Raw genomic sequence first — 17,542 nt, forward strand, 5'->3', positions numbered from 1 at the left:
CTCATTCAAGCCGTCTCCAACCATTATTAGTCTTAAAGTGGGTTCCTCGTCATCAAATTTAACTTTACACATGGAAACATTAAATAATTAACCATTATCGAGCCTCAGCAGTACGTCAATGATGACTACTCGTTCAGGCACATTGCAACAACTATCACTTGTGTGAGTTTTATAATGCAAAGAAAAAACAAACAAACAAACATGTAGATCGTTTATATAGAAAGTAATAAAAGTGTTTTTAGCCGCGGCATAGCGGCTCATAGAATTGCTGTGAGTTTTTTTTGTATGTGTACGTGTTGCTGTTTGCTTTTTCAAGTACAAACTTTTAGCTCATAGCTCCGTCATCTCTTGATCGGTTTGAGACCCAATTACAGTTTTCGACTGAGGAGGTCAAACCCTTTCGATTGATGTATTTGACTACGCCCAAGGTTTCATAGATTAATTTACTCTAAACCTGCCTATAAGAATTTCAAGTGCCGCGGTTATTGAGGATTCCCTCTTGTTTTTAATGTAGAATGATCAATAATACAATTGATCAATAATACAATATAGTATTAAAGAAAATACATAAGGAAAAGCGAAGCGAATAGGTTGTGCTATGCACTTTTCATTTACTTTTGTTTTAAACAAAGTAGACGTTGTTTTCATGCTATTGAAGTTGTATTAGCGGATGATTGTGAAATATTGTTCCATACGTTGTGTTACTCTCCGCAATTCAGACAAACTGTATGGTTACCGCTTGACCTTCTCAGCTTCCATTTAAACTCATTAAACCTTAATGATATTCAAACAGAGACTTTATGCATGCCAAGCCATCATTGTGAGCATTACATCAACCTCTCTTTTCTCTCGCATATCATTTCACCACACTCGCTGCATGCCTAGGATAATTGTCTTGATATAAGATGGCCCCTGTCCAATAGGTTTTATTTCTGAGGAAATGACATGATATATAAAAAACTGCTAGTATATTTACCTGTCAGCAGTCAGGGTGCCATCAGTTTTGGCTGAGATACATCCTGTACTGGTCACTCAGCATGTTACATTGTAGATTTTGGACGTTGATGCTACTGTTCTCCATAAACTATAATCATTTGTTGCCAAACAATTTGAATTTGGATAATTTGTAAGGACTATCCTCCACCAGCTTTGTTCGCACCATTGTTTGAAGTCTAGTTTCCATTAAAAGCTTTAGTTTTGGTCATTTCTCCTTAGCAGTGTTCTTTTGGGCAGCTGCACATTTATTGAGACCACTTCATGCTAATGTGCATTTTTCTTTACTGGAGATGCCATTTTACATCTGTATATCTAGGTCATTGGCAAGATCTCTATTAGACTGTATGTAGTGCATCATGTAAAGAGCATATCCTGAGTTACATAACATAACTTTTCAGTAGTGTGGGATATCTACTTGACCGTTTCTGTTATCAACAGTACAAATTTCATGATTTTCTTCAAAATTATGTTACGGCTCCTACTGAAACATAAAATTTCGCCTCAGTCTCTCACATGGAGTAGTCTTCACCTGTAAAAATCGTTGAATTCTACATATTTGTTACGTGACATGTCTGTCCTAGATCTGAAAGTGGTTCCTCACACTACTGGGAATAGTATTACTGCACGTACCTTTATAGATATTATGCTTGTGTGGCGCTTACTGATTGGTGGAAGTTAGCCAGTCTCAGCACAAGCTATCGGTCCATGATTACTCTGGTACAGTAAATTTTTATACAATGGAGGTGAAGCAATTGGATAATATTTTCATTTTATACAAATTTTATTCACTGTTTCTATAATTATTTCAAAACAAAAACAGGTCCATCTAACTTAAAGAATCTGACTTTGTGTATACGATTCAATAAGAAGCTTAATGGTATTTTCATTTCATTTATAGCAATGAAACTATAACACATATTCATTTGAAAGTTAAAGAAAAGTTCATTGGTGACAAAAATATTCATTGCATTTAAAACATTCTCATGTTTGTGGAGCTAGTAGGAGCTAGTATAAAGACAACGTTTTAAAGGCATAAACAAATGATTAAGTGATTTCGTACCAATCATCGAAATTCTATGAAATGCCAAAGATTCACCGAAAAAGATATTCTACAGAAAAATAAACCATTTGTTTTAACCATTGTTCACGGTAAGAAATACGTTATCGACAGGTGGCGTAACCAATGTAACAATTAATGATATTCAAGTGACCTTTTGTTTATAATTCTTTATGTAAGTTGTTTCTTAGTTCTTAATATTAATACATTTGTTTACACATGCTAAATATGGTTCCAATTCGATGATGGTCTGGCTACGGGAGATTTAAGTCCTGATCTTTAAATCATCGTTTTGCGATTTTTGCTGAATTAAAACCCTGCCTTGTTTGTTAAGCTTGTCAGTGATGTAGACAGATAAAAAGCGTTGCTTGAGAATTTTGATGTATCAGGCAGCAGTGGCAGTCCTTTCGCATACAACTAACTGTGATGATCCTCCAGATGCTCGCATGAAATCCTCACACCACAACAGAAATACCACCGTGTTTTATCGTCGCTTGCAGGCGGTTCAAAGAATGTTCCTTGGAAAACAATCTACAAACCCAAATTTGTCCACTGTCCGAGGCATATGCAAATTTGGACGTGTAAAGCAAAAGAAAAAACAAACAAACTTTGGCCCATAAGGTAGGAGAGTGTGATAATTTCTGTGATGCCAACTGTTGTCGACGTTTCATATTGCTATGGTGAGGAGTGGCTTCTGTCTAGTTACTCTACCAGTGTAGTTAATGCTATGAAGATAATTTCTGGTGGTATTGGAGCACAGTTGAGCCTGTTCTATCACAGTAGTGGCTGTTTACTGTGGGTAATTGTCCACACTTCTCGTCTCAATGATAGAAATATTGGCTTTTTAAGTGGTATTTCAGACAAACTAAATATTATTGGTTTACGTAATTGTTGTTATTAAGAAATTTTTATGATAAATTACTTGTTTATTCATCATTTATTCAATCACGTTTCAGTTATATTAGTTACTTATCAATCATATTTCAGTTCTATTAGTTATTTTTAACCAGTTTAGTAAAAAAAATATTTTTGCCAATAAAATCATTAATTAGTCATGATTTGTTGAATTATCACAATATTATCAGATGGGAAATTTTAACTCTAAATCAGTTGAGAAAAGGTTTGCGTAAGTTTCAAATGAAATTTTGGATAGAATGGGTACCTTACTGATTTTCCTGCCACAGTGACTCATCGATAAGTATTAAGGCTTATAACGCTAAAAAACCGTATTTTGATATTCGTGGTGGGCAGAGTACAGATAGCTTATTGTGTAATTTTATGCTTAACAATAAACAAACAAAGGAATCCCATTTTGAACTACACCTCCTTTGAAACTAGAATTAAACGGCCAGACTGTTTAGTCAAGTTACTGACAATAATTCCATATACCAATGAGCCAAGCATATGTTTGATCCGTACGATCAATAAAGGACTTTTAGTCACTTAAAATGTATCGCATTAAAAAAAATAAATCAGGAGCTATAAATTCAATAACATTAGGTGTTATAAAATGTTAATCATATTTTAGAAAATATGGTTTTAGTTTTGCTGCTATTTAAAGTTTGTGTGATAAAAACCCAATTGAAGTTTTAGCTATCTCAGAAAAACAGTGTTAATTAGTTAAAGTAACATGCAACATAATTGTAAATATTTTACTATATATTATTACCCTGAAATTTGCTTTTAACAAACAGTGTACATATAAATATATATGTTAAACATGGTTTTAATATAAGCTTTTATATATACATATGTACAAGATATTAGTTTCATTTAGATAGCTTGCCCAAAACAACAAACTTAGTAATTAATATCAGCAAATAAAAAATCATATATTTCTCTGGACTGCTTTACTTGATTTACCAACATCACTCGTTTAAGATAAAACTTGGGAAAACTGTGCTTCAACCTTAAATTTTGGAAACAGCATGAAAGGTAAATAAAGTACAGTATTTTTAGGATCTTTCTTTAATATTTATGGTATAATTTATTTCCTTAATTGTATGTTTATAAAGGTAGTAATCAATTAAGTTTCTTTGTAGTACAATACTCTAACACGTTTCTGGCATTTTGTCACATTGGCAAGCAGAAGCTATTTTCTAAAGATCAATGCCTACGAAAGTAACGCGTGTGGCAATTAAATTATAAAGACAGTTTTTTTCTTCTTGAAACATTGAAACGGTTTATGGATAAGGCGTTATGGACTTTCTGAAACTTTTGTCTTAGACAGAAAGAATATAAAACAGGTGTTTCTAATGAAAACAAAATAAAAGACGAGAACTCATACTGTACTTGCCTTTTAACAATAGACAATCACAATTTAAATTTGGATTGTACGTTCATTTAGAGACTTTCAGAACAAATTTTTTCAAAGGTGTTATAAATTCTACTTTTTAACATTAGATTGTGTATTTGTTTGAATTATCGAATAAAAGATTTACTTCAAGTACAGTGTGATTAGTAAGTGTTGAGTAGGTGGAAATCAAGATAGTAATATTCAGGTTTGACAGCTTACATATGGATACCCAGCGGGATTGTTCACTCTTATTACTTTTTAAGCGTTTTTAATTAGCTCTTCTTCGTAAGAAACATAAAACGTTTTAATATAATTAATAGAACAGAGTCAAACCACGTGTTTTCAGAAGTAAGATAACTAAGCAAACATCGAAGTTCTAATTAATATGGAAATTAATTGTCACCCGGTTATTTGAATGCTAAATGGAAAACAATATAAAACGTCGACCAGCCTCTTATCTGAATATATGGAAAACCAAAGCCTTTAGGTTTCCACATCAGTATGTGAACTGTATGAATTTCAAAAGAGACTGAAAAACAAAACTGATGAATTCCTGCAGGCAGATTCTCATAAAGAATTCTTGCAATTTCTTTTCAGCTACGTAAGCATCTATAAACGAGATATACGTATTGGAAAAAGAACACGAAATGATTGATGTGATACGGTGGATTTTCCGAGAGAAAATCTGTCATCGGAACGTAGTTTTCATTCATTTACTTTAGCGTTTTTATAAACGTGTACACAATAACTAGTGAAAAAGATTCTTGTAAAAGAGTATTATTTACTTTTTTTTGTGTGTGTTGTGAAATTTCTAGCTTAATTCTTATTTACATGATCTAGTTTAATCTAAATTGACTGAACAGAGTAAAGTTAAGGGTCTAAAAGTGATGATGACAATCTTTTAAATATGTAATTTTCTACAGAATATGCCATTTTATTATGTGTAGAGTATTTTATTCTGGTTATTTTTCTGAATAAATCTGATATTCATTCAGACATTAATATTTAGGTGCGGATCAAACGCGAACAAGAACGCCAGAAACTTTTTTAAAGACCTTGGCAAAGGAATAAACACATTATACTTATTAATTATCCAGTAACCACAAAAGCACGGAACACAAACTTTGACAACGGAGAAAGTATATTATAAAAAATATGATCTTAGCTACTTCTAAGTTTTGAAAACCATTATGCTTGAAACCATTTTGTCTTTTATTAACCGAGTTTTAATTCTGTAAATTTAAAATAAAGCATCATTTGCTTCTCATAAATGGTAGTCAGGGGTTATCAGATATGTTTTAATTGATTTGAAATTTGAAAACCTGCTCTCAACAGACTCCCACTTGCTAAGTCTGAAGACTTATAATGCTAAAGACTATGTTTCTATATCTGTGTCGAACACAGCACAGATAGCCCATTTTGTAGCTTTGTGCTAAATAACAAACAAACAGATCCTCTTAGCAGATGCAACGGTCATTGGAGCTGTAACTAGTGCCCATTGGGAATCAAATGATATTGTAAATAAAGCTTAGTGTTCCAAGTGTGTTAAACGTTTCTAGATGAATTGTAGATAGATTATGAAGTTCAACAGCTAAATATATCCCATCAATGTCTGATTTAGTTCTAAATCCATGATCTATTTTAATTGTTAATTGATTGTATTCTACATGATGAGTTGCTTTAACGCTGAACAGGAATTCAAAATTGACATATCATCACAAAACAATCAAAACGTAGCTTCCAATTTCATTAAAGAACAGCATACTGAAACAAAAAAAAAACATTTTGGTTTGAACCATTCATGTTCAGCAATGATTGGCTCATCCTCAAATTCAATATTAGCAGCGCGCTTCATTCATCTGAGATGAGTTTCCAGTAATTCTGGAACAACCGATAAATAATTATTCTGCCTTTATCTCTTACATTGGCATTTTCGAGACCATTATTTTCTCTACACTAAATAAGGATTTACCATGCCATTACCTAAATTATTAGCATTATCAGTTAATACAGTTGAGCTTTGTATTTGCTTGCTGACTAAATATATTGGTATAATAAGTATATCGAACGAAACTACCAAAGAAATTGGAAATGCTTATGGTGTTAGCTCATCAGATAAAGATCCAGTTTCAAACTAGGATGCAATATCCTTTGAAGTTTCCTTCACTTTCGTTAATTCTGCTAACATATCTTTCTTTTTTTATCTTAACACTTCTAAATTTTTAATTTTACACTCCCGTCTAGTGTTGGAAAGAGGCTTGACAGTAACATTGACAAGGGACTTGTGTTAAAATAGTATATGTTATCCGAAGAAAATTGTAAAAATGTTTTTGAAAAGTTTTAAGAATTTGAACTGTTCCACAGTACAAGGTTCAAAGAATGACATCTAACAGCACAAAGAACGAAAAATGTCATTTTGTTTATTTGCAACCATCTAAATTTTATATTTTTCATAAACCTGTCTTCAACAATTTTCAAATGGTATTACTTGTTTCGTAAGCTCTTCAAGAAAGGTCTCTGATTGCGCAGACATTGATGAATTAAATGAAGTTCTATTCAACAGTTACCTTAATTCCTTAGATATTCACAGTTCTTACACTACTGTTGATGAGATACATTAGAGGTACATTCCCTTATTATAAAATACTTTATACATTTAATTTTTTACAACAGTTGCATTAACGGTTTATTCTGAGGACTTCCGTATTCCCTCATTATCGCCTTAGGAGCTCGAATAATGACAATTTTTCGTGTTGCTTATGAACCTATGAACACGTTTTCACCAATTACAAGATCAAGTCTTGCATTAATTTCACTTTAAGCTTAAGAAAAGTCCCGTTTCTGGAGGGGGGAGAGTGGATTTAACCTATCAACAATTCTACAAAAATTGTCTTTCTTTTTGCTATTCGATCTTGATTATAGTTTGAGCCGCACTGCTAACCGTGGAATTTGCTTTCAACGGAAGTCTTAATAACCTTTCATTTTATAAACATTTCCATAAGCAAAGTGCTTCTATTTTGATTTTTTTTCCGGATATACTTTCAGAAAATAAAACTTTAACTTTCTTGTCATCATGAAATTAACAGGAAAAAACAAAACACTAGAAGATACCACCAATCATGGAAGTGGCACTTTTCCATGTTATTAATATTCCGAAAATATTCATCCTCTGAAAATTGTCTTCCAGACTGATTGTAGAGTGGTGGAAAATAAAGTATTTGATTTGTACAAATTTATGCTTTATGCTAACGTACTCTTCTTGGTCGTAAGCTAATATTTAGAATGTTGAGTTCAATGTCTTTTTATTATTTGCAATAGTTATTACGCTGAGTACACCTTTTACAAATTAGAGAAGAGAGACTAAAATTATACTTGTCATAAGACATTAGTATTAGTCCTATTACATTTATAACCACAACATTCTTAATGAAGTCCCTTAGGGATTTGCAAGAATTAGAAGAATGTATGATAATAGTCATCCAACCACACTGTAATTGTCTTTGCCTGAAATGCGTTTCGCTCAATCCAGAGTCCTTCAAGTCGGCTGGGATATAACAAACACAAGAGTGATCGGGACACTATTTACATTAATTATTACACACTCTTCTAATTCTTGAAAATCCCTAAGGGACTATATTAAGAATGTAATGGTTTAAAATGTAATAGGCCTAATACTAACGTCTTAGGACAGGTATAATTTTTATCTTTATTAATTTTTTTTCTCAGAATTAGGAAATTTCTTTTCTTCTACTTTGATATATTTTGTTCTGTACTTTCATTATATTGTTAACTTTTACTTTTGTCAATGTACTAAGAACGAAAAAAAAACTTATGAGATGGGCCTTTTTTGTTATTTTCAAGTCTTCTTCTGATCACTTTCCTTTTCAGAATTTTCATTTTCTTAGCTCTTCACTCGTTTTTTAGAATAAGTATAAATTTAAATAATTATGGATTAATTTAACGTCTGTCACAATCCTCCTGGCTAAGTTTACGGTTCGAGTTTTTTGCTTGGATAATTTTCTTTTAGAATTATTTGCCTTTATCACTTTCTGAATTATTTGTCGGATGTTCCGCGCACGCTTATCAAGGAATGATTGTACGTGATTTTTCAAAATAGCTTTGGAATGTGCTACCATTTATTCGAAGTGTAACATAATTAGGTGATTCCTGCAATAACAGTTAGATGAGTATTATCTTGACAGAGGAGACTGTCACGTGCTTATGCAAAACAAGTTAAATTGCTTGGATGTTTGCAGTTAAGCATGTAGCTATACAATGGGCTATCTGTGCTGTGCCCATCACGGGTATCGAAACCCAATTTTAGTGTTATAAATCCGCAGACATACCGCTGAGCCACTGGGGGCACATAAATAAAACAAGACGATTATCAGGTTCTCTACAAACATACCTTTCAGTTTTGAAGTGAATAATTCGTTATAAAAATGCCCTTTGGCAACTGAATGACATAGAATTCATGACTGATTTTTGTTATACTGAATTAATACAATACTTCGAATATAATAATGATAAAAATATTTTGTATTAAATAAAGCATGTATCTTAACTTAGCAAAGTAACGCAAAACCTTTAACATAATCGAAGTGCTCATTTGATCCCGAGGGTTGGGGCTTTCTGAGGCTGAAGGCCTACAGAAACGCTGACGACAGCCCTTACGACACTTCTGTTGTAAACCATAAAACCTAATATTAATGAATTACATAAAAGGTAAGATGAAGTGAGCATGAACTTAAAAATCCTGGTTTAATTTACGATAATTTTAATTTTTATTACATAAGTATGTATAAGATCTGCGCTAGTGAAAGGTTTAACTCTTGAATATTTCAACGTGGATTCAAGAAGAACCTGAAGAGTGGTTTTATGTAAGGATAGATCAAGAAGAAAATTCAATTTATTCAATCTTGCTTGTGTTTTCTGATTTTATAGAAACTATCATCTTAGCACGCTCATTGAAAATAACACAACTTTTATTTTTATTTACATTAAATGTGGAACCAGCAAACGAGATTTAAAGGATACTTTATTGCATTTTTAGGTATTTATTTTGCTCTATAACGACTTATGTTGAAAACTCCCAGAACAAAAAAAAGTTAAATGCTCATTTATATTGCGATTTTAATAATGTTAATTTCTTTTCTTTTTGTACAGGTAAAATTTTAAACTTCAGATATATTTTCAGCTATGAAATTTTTCTCAAAATAGTGCAATATGGGGTAGATCACCAAGTATTGTAACCAAACTTAATGTACAAATTTTAGTCCCTTATTTAATTGCATACTAGTACACTAATTAAGCACCATAAAATATTATAACTCCAAGATTAAATATATTATATTTCCTGACTTTAACAGTCTTTTTGGTGGACATAAATCGAAATGTGATTTGTAATGACCCTACGTTTGTACTTTTTTCTATTCAAATAAATCTTTGGAAGTAAAATCAGCCAATAATAAAAGATGCATTAATGAGAAATAACAATATATCCAAGCTGTTAAAGTAAGAGAAGATTCATGTCTTTTCTATTTAGAACTGTAGTTCTCATAAATATAAATTGCAACGTATTCCACCTATTAAATCAGACATCAAGTGTGACATTGAAATGCTATATTTGACCTTAGGTACAAAAAAAAAGGGCTGAACATATAACTGCATTATTGAAAATACCAAATTAAACCAAATCGTTCTTCACATCATTTAAGAGTGCTACGGATAAGGATAGCGGTCAGTTATTGATCTTTAATATTACGACCATACCGCAATCTCTCAAGCGTATTCCAAATAAAATAAATACATAATTCCTGATGAAGTAAAACTTGTTAAAAAATTAACTCAAACACAATTATTTACTCCATTATTATTGGCTTGTTTACTAATAGCATTTTGAAATACAATATGTAGAGCAAAAAAGAAAAATATATATATCCACATCGGATGAAGGCTACTTCCAGAAACCGTATACTTTATACGTGTAATATGCTCTTAAGAACTCAGACAATATACATTTGTTCACAGAATGTAATGAAGTTTGAGAAATAGCTTTGTGTAAGATTTAATATTGTTATTATTTAGCGTTACTATATTTTGATGCTAATTTCTTCTGCATATGTATTTGATATCATGTCTCATTTCCTTAAATGTTTCCGCGAGTAAGATCCTTAATCAGTAAATGTAATATTACTTAACAGAGGAAGAATGATTTAGACATAGTGGGATATTTCGTTTCTGCAGATTCATAAGTATGCTGAATATACTATTATATGCACTATACAGAGTGTCCCAAATATATACCCATCCTTTAAGTTATGCAACTTCTGTATATCGATTCGAAAATTTGTATTTTTATTTCAGATAATATTGGAGGATTTCCAGAAATAAACTAAAACCATTGACGAATTAGAGCAACAGATTACAAATGTCTCCCATTGAAACAGAGTAGGTAATTGAGTAACAAGATGCAGGCGCTCAATCGTAAATGTCATGACTGTTTGAATGCTGGTAGAGCCCAATTTGAGCATTTCAAATGATGCACCATTGTATTTACAGTTAATTTGTTGTATGAAATATTAATAAAGATATTTTGCTGGCTTGTAGGTTAATTTACTATAGTCATATGAGCATTTGAAATGTGGGTACATTTTTTTGGACCACCCTGTACATATCTAAGTGGTGCTATGGTTTAAATTAAATACAGTTCTTGTTCTGTTTCAAATCTATGAAAACGTCAGTAGAAGTAGAAAGTTAATGTATTCATTTTTTTCTTTATGATGTTCTTGTGCGTTTCTGCGTTGGAATTTCATTAAATTACGAAACGCAAATAAATGATAAAAAATGAGCCCGGCTGCTCTACAGATATGTCATTAATTGAAGTTGAACAAAGTATTTTCATAGTTATTCCATCCATTAATATATATATATAAACTTCATTTTTTGAAAGATATGAAATATTCTATTAGACGGTTTTTTTTTTCAAACCAGATTTTACAATTTTAGAATCACTGGAACCTAATATTCAGTCATCGATCTTTATAGAGTCGTTGAAACGATCCTTGGCTCTCTGATCCTCAATATATTGGTATACTTATGCAAATATAAAAAACCACATTGTTTTAGTGAAGATAAAGGAAAATTTTATCAAACGAAGTTTATAACAATATTTAAATATTAAAATTCACTGCAACTGATCATTCAGTAAAACTGTATAGAATTGTACGAGCGATCTTATCTCTTTTGAATTTAAATACATTCCATTGAGCATGGGAATTTTGCGTTATACTATTTCTGTTAACGGTTATGGTTTTTGAAAAGCTTCTGCATTTTATTTTACACATCAATAAGTTTCGGGAAACTTTCTTCTTTTGTTCATATTCGAAGACTAAAGGCCTATTTTAGTAACAGACACAATACTCAAATGCAGAGTCATAAACTCTTTTGAAGATCCAACGTCACACTCTTGCAGGAACACATCTGTATATCACTAAAGAAGTAAATAGGTAACTATATTCAAAACAGATGCAAGTGTATTTCTTTGCAAGAAGCCATCTCATGGATTAACTCTTGCTCTTGGAAGCATAACTGGTTATGAATTCTTTGGTTTTGTTTGTTTCGAATTTCGCGCAAAAGCTACACGAGGGCTTCTGCACTAGCCGTCCATAATTTAGAAGTGATAGGCTAGAAGGAATGAATACCAATGAATAGTGGGATTGACTGTACATTATAACACCCCACGGCTGAAAGGGCGAAAATGTCCGGTGACGGGAATTCGAACTCGCGACCCTCAGATTACAATTTGAGCGACCTAATGAATTATGATCTAGAATATATTCTTAATCCTTTCAATACACAATGTTGTATACACATACATTCTGGTGAGAGCCATTATTATATTATTAGTTGCATATTAAAATATAAAGACCAGATCTTCATGGTGGGTTTTTGTATTTTTAATAGATAATGTTTTTAAGAAAACTAGATCTTATTTTATAAATAACAGTTTTAGCTGTAAAAATATAAATTTTAATATCTTTCCCTGTTAAAATATCATAGACATTAAGTTTTCAGAAATTTTGGACTCTATGTTAATGATTTTGAATTTAAATAGTTTGTTTGGTCTTTGTCGTTTGAATAAATAGTATTCATTAAAAATACCCAAACAATAAATTTCTGTATTATTAAATAATGCATAAGGCGTGTAGAAGTCAGCATGGTATTTTCCTATAATTAACTTATTCCATACAAAAATTATAGCGCAAACCACGTTGTGCTATCGGCTGTGTCCAACGCAGGGAAACGAGCCTCGGATTTTTGCGTTGGTAGTTCATAAACTTAATGCTGATCCACCTGAAGAAGTAGAATTATAAGAAAACTTTTGGGCTTACCATATTTACTGGATTAATAAGATTCCACATTATCAAAATACTACTCCAAGTATCATTTAATAACAAGGTTAACCGACCACTGATATTTAAAACAAAGAATGTAAATACAGACACAAACATGTGTGTGAAACCTGTTCACCAGTGTAATTTATCACACACGAAATGAAAACTGTGTACAAGAAGATTGCACTTTCTTTCAATAGATAATTAAAATTACCTTACATGATTACATATATATATATATATTCACGACATTATTCAACATGCTGTTTTTAGAAAGAATTATCATCCACGTCACTTTTTAAGATCATCAGAAGTGCACGTCTTCTATACATCTTAATATTTTATACTACTGTTTAAAAAAAGTAAAGAACAAGTCCAGAAACAGGATGAAGTCATGAAACGTGATACTGCTGAACAAGGTCTGCTTTATTCCCCTTATTAGTTCAAAGAGTCAGACAACCGTCTGGTGCCTAGCCCTACTAACTGACTGCCTTCTCTTTGGTCAATAAATCAAAATTAAGGACGGTTATACCTGAATCACAGGGGTCTCTGACCTGGCAGTTTAGCCTATGTGCATATAAGGTTTAGTTTAAGTTGAAAATTCCAACTCGAATTCTATGTATACATTAGACTGAGTGTAACAAAGACCACAGTTGTTTCTATATAATTAACTTAAATAGTCTAAATTCACAATTCCTGCATATAATAATGCAATTTTTAGATAATATGTTATTGTTCTGAAACCTTAAAAAACAAAATAAAGCAAATAATTGTATTATAGAGTTTTTCAATTGCTATAATTTTTGTATTATTTTTCTGTTTTCAGATAGATGTAAATTAGGTCGTTCTGTATTACATTTAGAATAAGCTATTAAAAGAAGATTGAAAACTGGATGTGATATAGATTACGCTGATCCATTAAGATTTTAAAAAATAAAATAAAAATTCAGTTTTTTGAAAATTACTGAAGTGGTAAAACATACCTGAAAAGAAAATTAACACGTGGCTGAATTCACTAGAAATTCTTTTTCAAAAGATACTTGTTTATGAAACTCTCCTGATAGCATACTTCCGAAAAGAAAAACATCAATTTCTCCCTCTGTAATCAGATAGTTGACAAAAACCACTCCTATCTTAAGAGAAATAGGAAGTTCCTGCTAGCTAGTGAACAACTAAAGACACGTAACTGTGACACTTGGCTGACGATCACATGAACAAATGTAGAAGGATTGGTAAAGTACCATGAATCAGCAAAAAAGCAATTACAGCACCCTCTCACCCCAAAACAATAACAAAACAACAACAAACCATTCAAAAACATTATTATTATTCGTTCCACATCATAGACTGCAAGGCTACTTCAATGCGTTAATAATAAGATGAAAATAAACTTCTCTGACACACCTGAAACTTTGCTCACCTCTTCAAATCAAAGGTTGAGACAAGCTTTCAGGTGGATCAGTGAAGCAAGTTATTAGTTTGTTAACATTCTTTTGTTAAAATGTTTTGTTTTTAATTATAACGGCAATAACATTAGCGGATTGGAGAATTATATCAACTGTATACGGAATCTCTAACTTGAAAAGTAAAAATATGTATTACACTGATATTGTGATCGAAAAGCCAACTTTTTCCACAATGATGTTTGGCTTCAAAATCTTTTTTTTTTAATTTTAGTTATGAAGAATACAACACTATTTGTTCTTGTGGATACCAGGTCTTTACAAGTTGTTAACAGTCATCTGACCTTTATTGGAAGTGCTGGTAGTTGCAGCGACATCTATCCATTTGCTACATGAGCTGACATCATACATGACTGGTTCTAATTTATTGTAGAGAAAATTAGCACCACACTCAAAGCATTTTAAAAATCTTCTACGCTGGACATCTCTCCAGCACAACACAAAAATTGGATCAGAAAAAAAGTACCTCTTAACAGAAAACAAAGCATATGTAAGATTCCTGTTGAAAAACAGACAAATGATAGATATTGAATGTTTCTATGTCATTTGACTATTCAAATACTGTTCAAATGAAGCAGATTTATGATATCCGAACAATCGTATGTGGTCGTTAGAAATAAAACACATCTTCTCATTGGATAACACCGAACAGCCATCAAACAAATGAATTGTATTTTTACTAAAGGTTTATCTAACAGTTTGGAAAAAGATACACTTCCACGTATCCTCGATAAACGAATTCTGGTAAGAGCTTCTCATAACCTGTTTTATGTTGGTGAATGATTATGACATCATTCCAATGTGGCTACTTAAATAAAAAACACGTGCCTTCAATTAGTTTTGAAAACAACCACATTTCGAGATATTCACAAATTGGACAGATTTTTCCAGCTTTCTGGTCACCAAAGGTTTCCAGCCAACCCGACACACCTGAAACTTTGCTCACCTTTGTATAAACTCAGGTTGAGCCAAAGTTTCGGGCACACAAGGCTGACAGTTTCTAAAATAGCTGAAACATAAGTCAAATGTAATAACGATAAATTGTTTTGTATGCATGATTAAATAAGTATGCTTAAGAACAAACCATGTATGAAAAGCAGTAATTGTAAACAGAAAACATTATGAGAAATATATAAACACAATTTAAATCCCTGAAATTGAAATATTTTAGGTAAAACTTTACATGAAGACATAATTTGTCAAGAATACACTACTGTCTAGTATTATGATACATGTCTTGTATCTTTCACAAAACAAAATCCAAATTTGAGAGTTTTAATCACGGATTATACCGGTTGATTCAACAATCTCGATTTTTCCTGTTGTAATGAAGAAAGTGTGGAATATAAAAAACCTGTTGACATAGAGTGTTTAGGCATATTGGGGACCATTTGTTACCTGGCCTGATGTCCTGATATAAAGGTCTTTTGACTTACTCCTGTATATTGCGTCTGTGTTCTATTGGCATAGCGTCTAGTCCAGAAGGCCTAAAATGTTTTAAAGTTATGTCTAGATATATCGTGAAATCTTTAGTTGATTTCCTTGAGAATTACTTGACTAAAAGGTCTGAGCTAAAGTCGTTCTAGTTACTTACATGCACTCTACCCATTTCTTCAGTCATTTTATCAATTGTATTATAAACTTACCTAAAACTGTTTAACTGTCTCATTCCTTTCAGTTTGCTTCTCCAGCTTCTATTTCTTTCTTTGTTATTTACTATATAAAAAATAAAGAATGTTATATTTCTTTTAGCCTCTTTAGGAGAGTGAATAAAACAATGAGCTAAATCACTACATTGAGATGAAACGCTTAAAATATTTTGCTAAAAATGCGAACAATTTACTCGTAAATAATATAACATAGTATCGCTAACGCTACACGGTTCTCTTGTGTAAAATAATGTCTGCTCATTTAGGTAAGCCTAGGAATGTGGAATCTGTTTTTTTCTCCAGAAATATGGTGTCAGCCTTTCACATCACATCTCTATAGTTGAAATCCATTAAACATTAATGTAAACCAAAGATGTTAATATGAGTATAACAACTACAAATATTAAACATAAATTGTTCGTTATTTACAGTAAGCCATTTTTACAGAAAATAAACATAAATTATTGGTTTTGATTGAGAACAAATATGAGATCAACTTTATTCATACTATTATTTTCCCATAGGACAATAGAAAATAAGTCATATTAAACAGACAAATTTCATATTTGACAAAAATCAGTGAAACAGGTTTAAACGTTCCCCAATAACAACAATGCTTCATGAAATTCAAAGAGACAGAGCAGAGGAAAATGTGACTCCTCTTTATTACTGTCTCTAATTCATAGATACTTTGATTATTTAACTTTTACTAAAATACACGACATGCTATAGTCATAAACTTTGAAAGTATTTAAACATATAGAAATAGACAGAAGTAAAATGTATATCAAGGATGTTTCTAATACATCTTCTTGGAATTATTTACGTATGAATGTTGCAGTTTATATGTTATATGAAAACCTTGTTATTCCCAAAACTTTTATGTCGATAGATATTTGGTCAATAAAATTGTACTCACCACGTGTAAACACGAATGCGTCAATAATTTAATTGAGCTATCTCTTGCATTTTTTTCTTGCTATTGCACTTGTCCTTCACTTTTGTATACGTACATCTTGCTGCTAATAACATAACAGAAAGAACAATAAACTGTTAAAGCACAAAATAAATATTCGCCTTCAATCAAATAAATTAATATATAGTTGATTTTTTTGTGTTTTTCACTTTGATATAAGGTGCGTAATAAGGGTAAGGTCAAATTCCAGTATTTGGTCAGATAAGAATAGCCCAATACTTAGTTGTAGGTACTGTAGTCAAGCTCTTGGGTTGCTTTATGTGAATATCCAAAAGCAAACTTTTGTATTTATGATTACAGAAGAGGATAACCTGAAATTATTTCTGGAGAAAATTGCTCTATCACATAAAGACTTCATTTTCAGCCATATTAAACTGTACTAGAGGGTGTATATTTCCGTTAACTTTATGAACTACTAACTTCACATGAAATAGTTTGTCCAATAAAACATCAGTATGATGCTTCTGATGATCAACTTAAAGTTTCTGATACACTAGTAAAAGAAAACAATAAATGTTCTAGCTGGTGAGCTTACTAAGTATAAAATTTTAAATTTATATTTTTTGTTTGATAAAAGGCGTAAGTAACTGTTCCCACTAACACTCATCTTTCTTCTTGGGTGTTCTACGATGTATAGCATGCAGAACAAACAATAGGTTCTGAAACCCAATATTTATCACACGATGGTTTGTTTGTTTGTTTGTTTTGG

The sequence above is a fragment of the Limulus polyphemus genome, unplaced genomic scaffold (assembly GCF_000517525.1).
Source record: "Limulus polyphemus unplaced genomic scaffold, Limulus_polyphemus-2.1.2 Scaffold3, whole genome shotgun sequence".
NCBI lineage: Eukaryota > Metazoa > Arthropoda > Merostomata > Xiphosura > Limulidae > Limulus > Limulus polyphemus.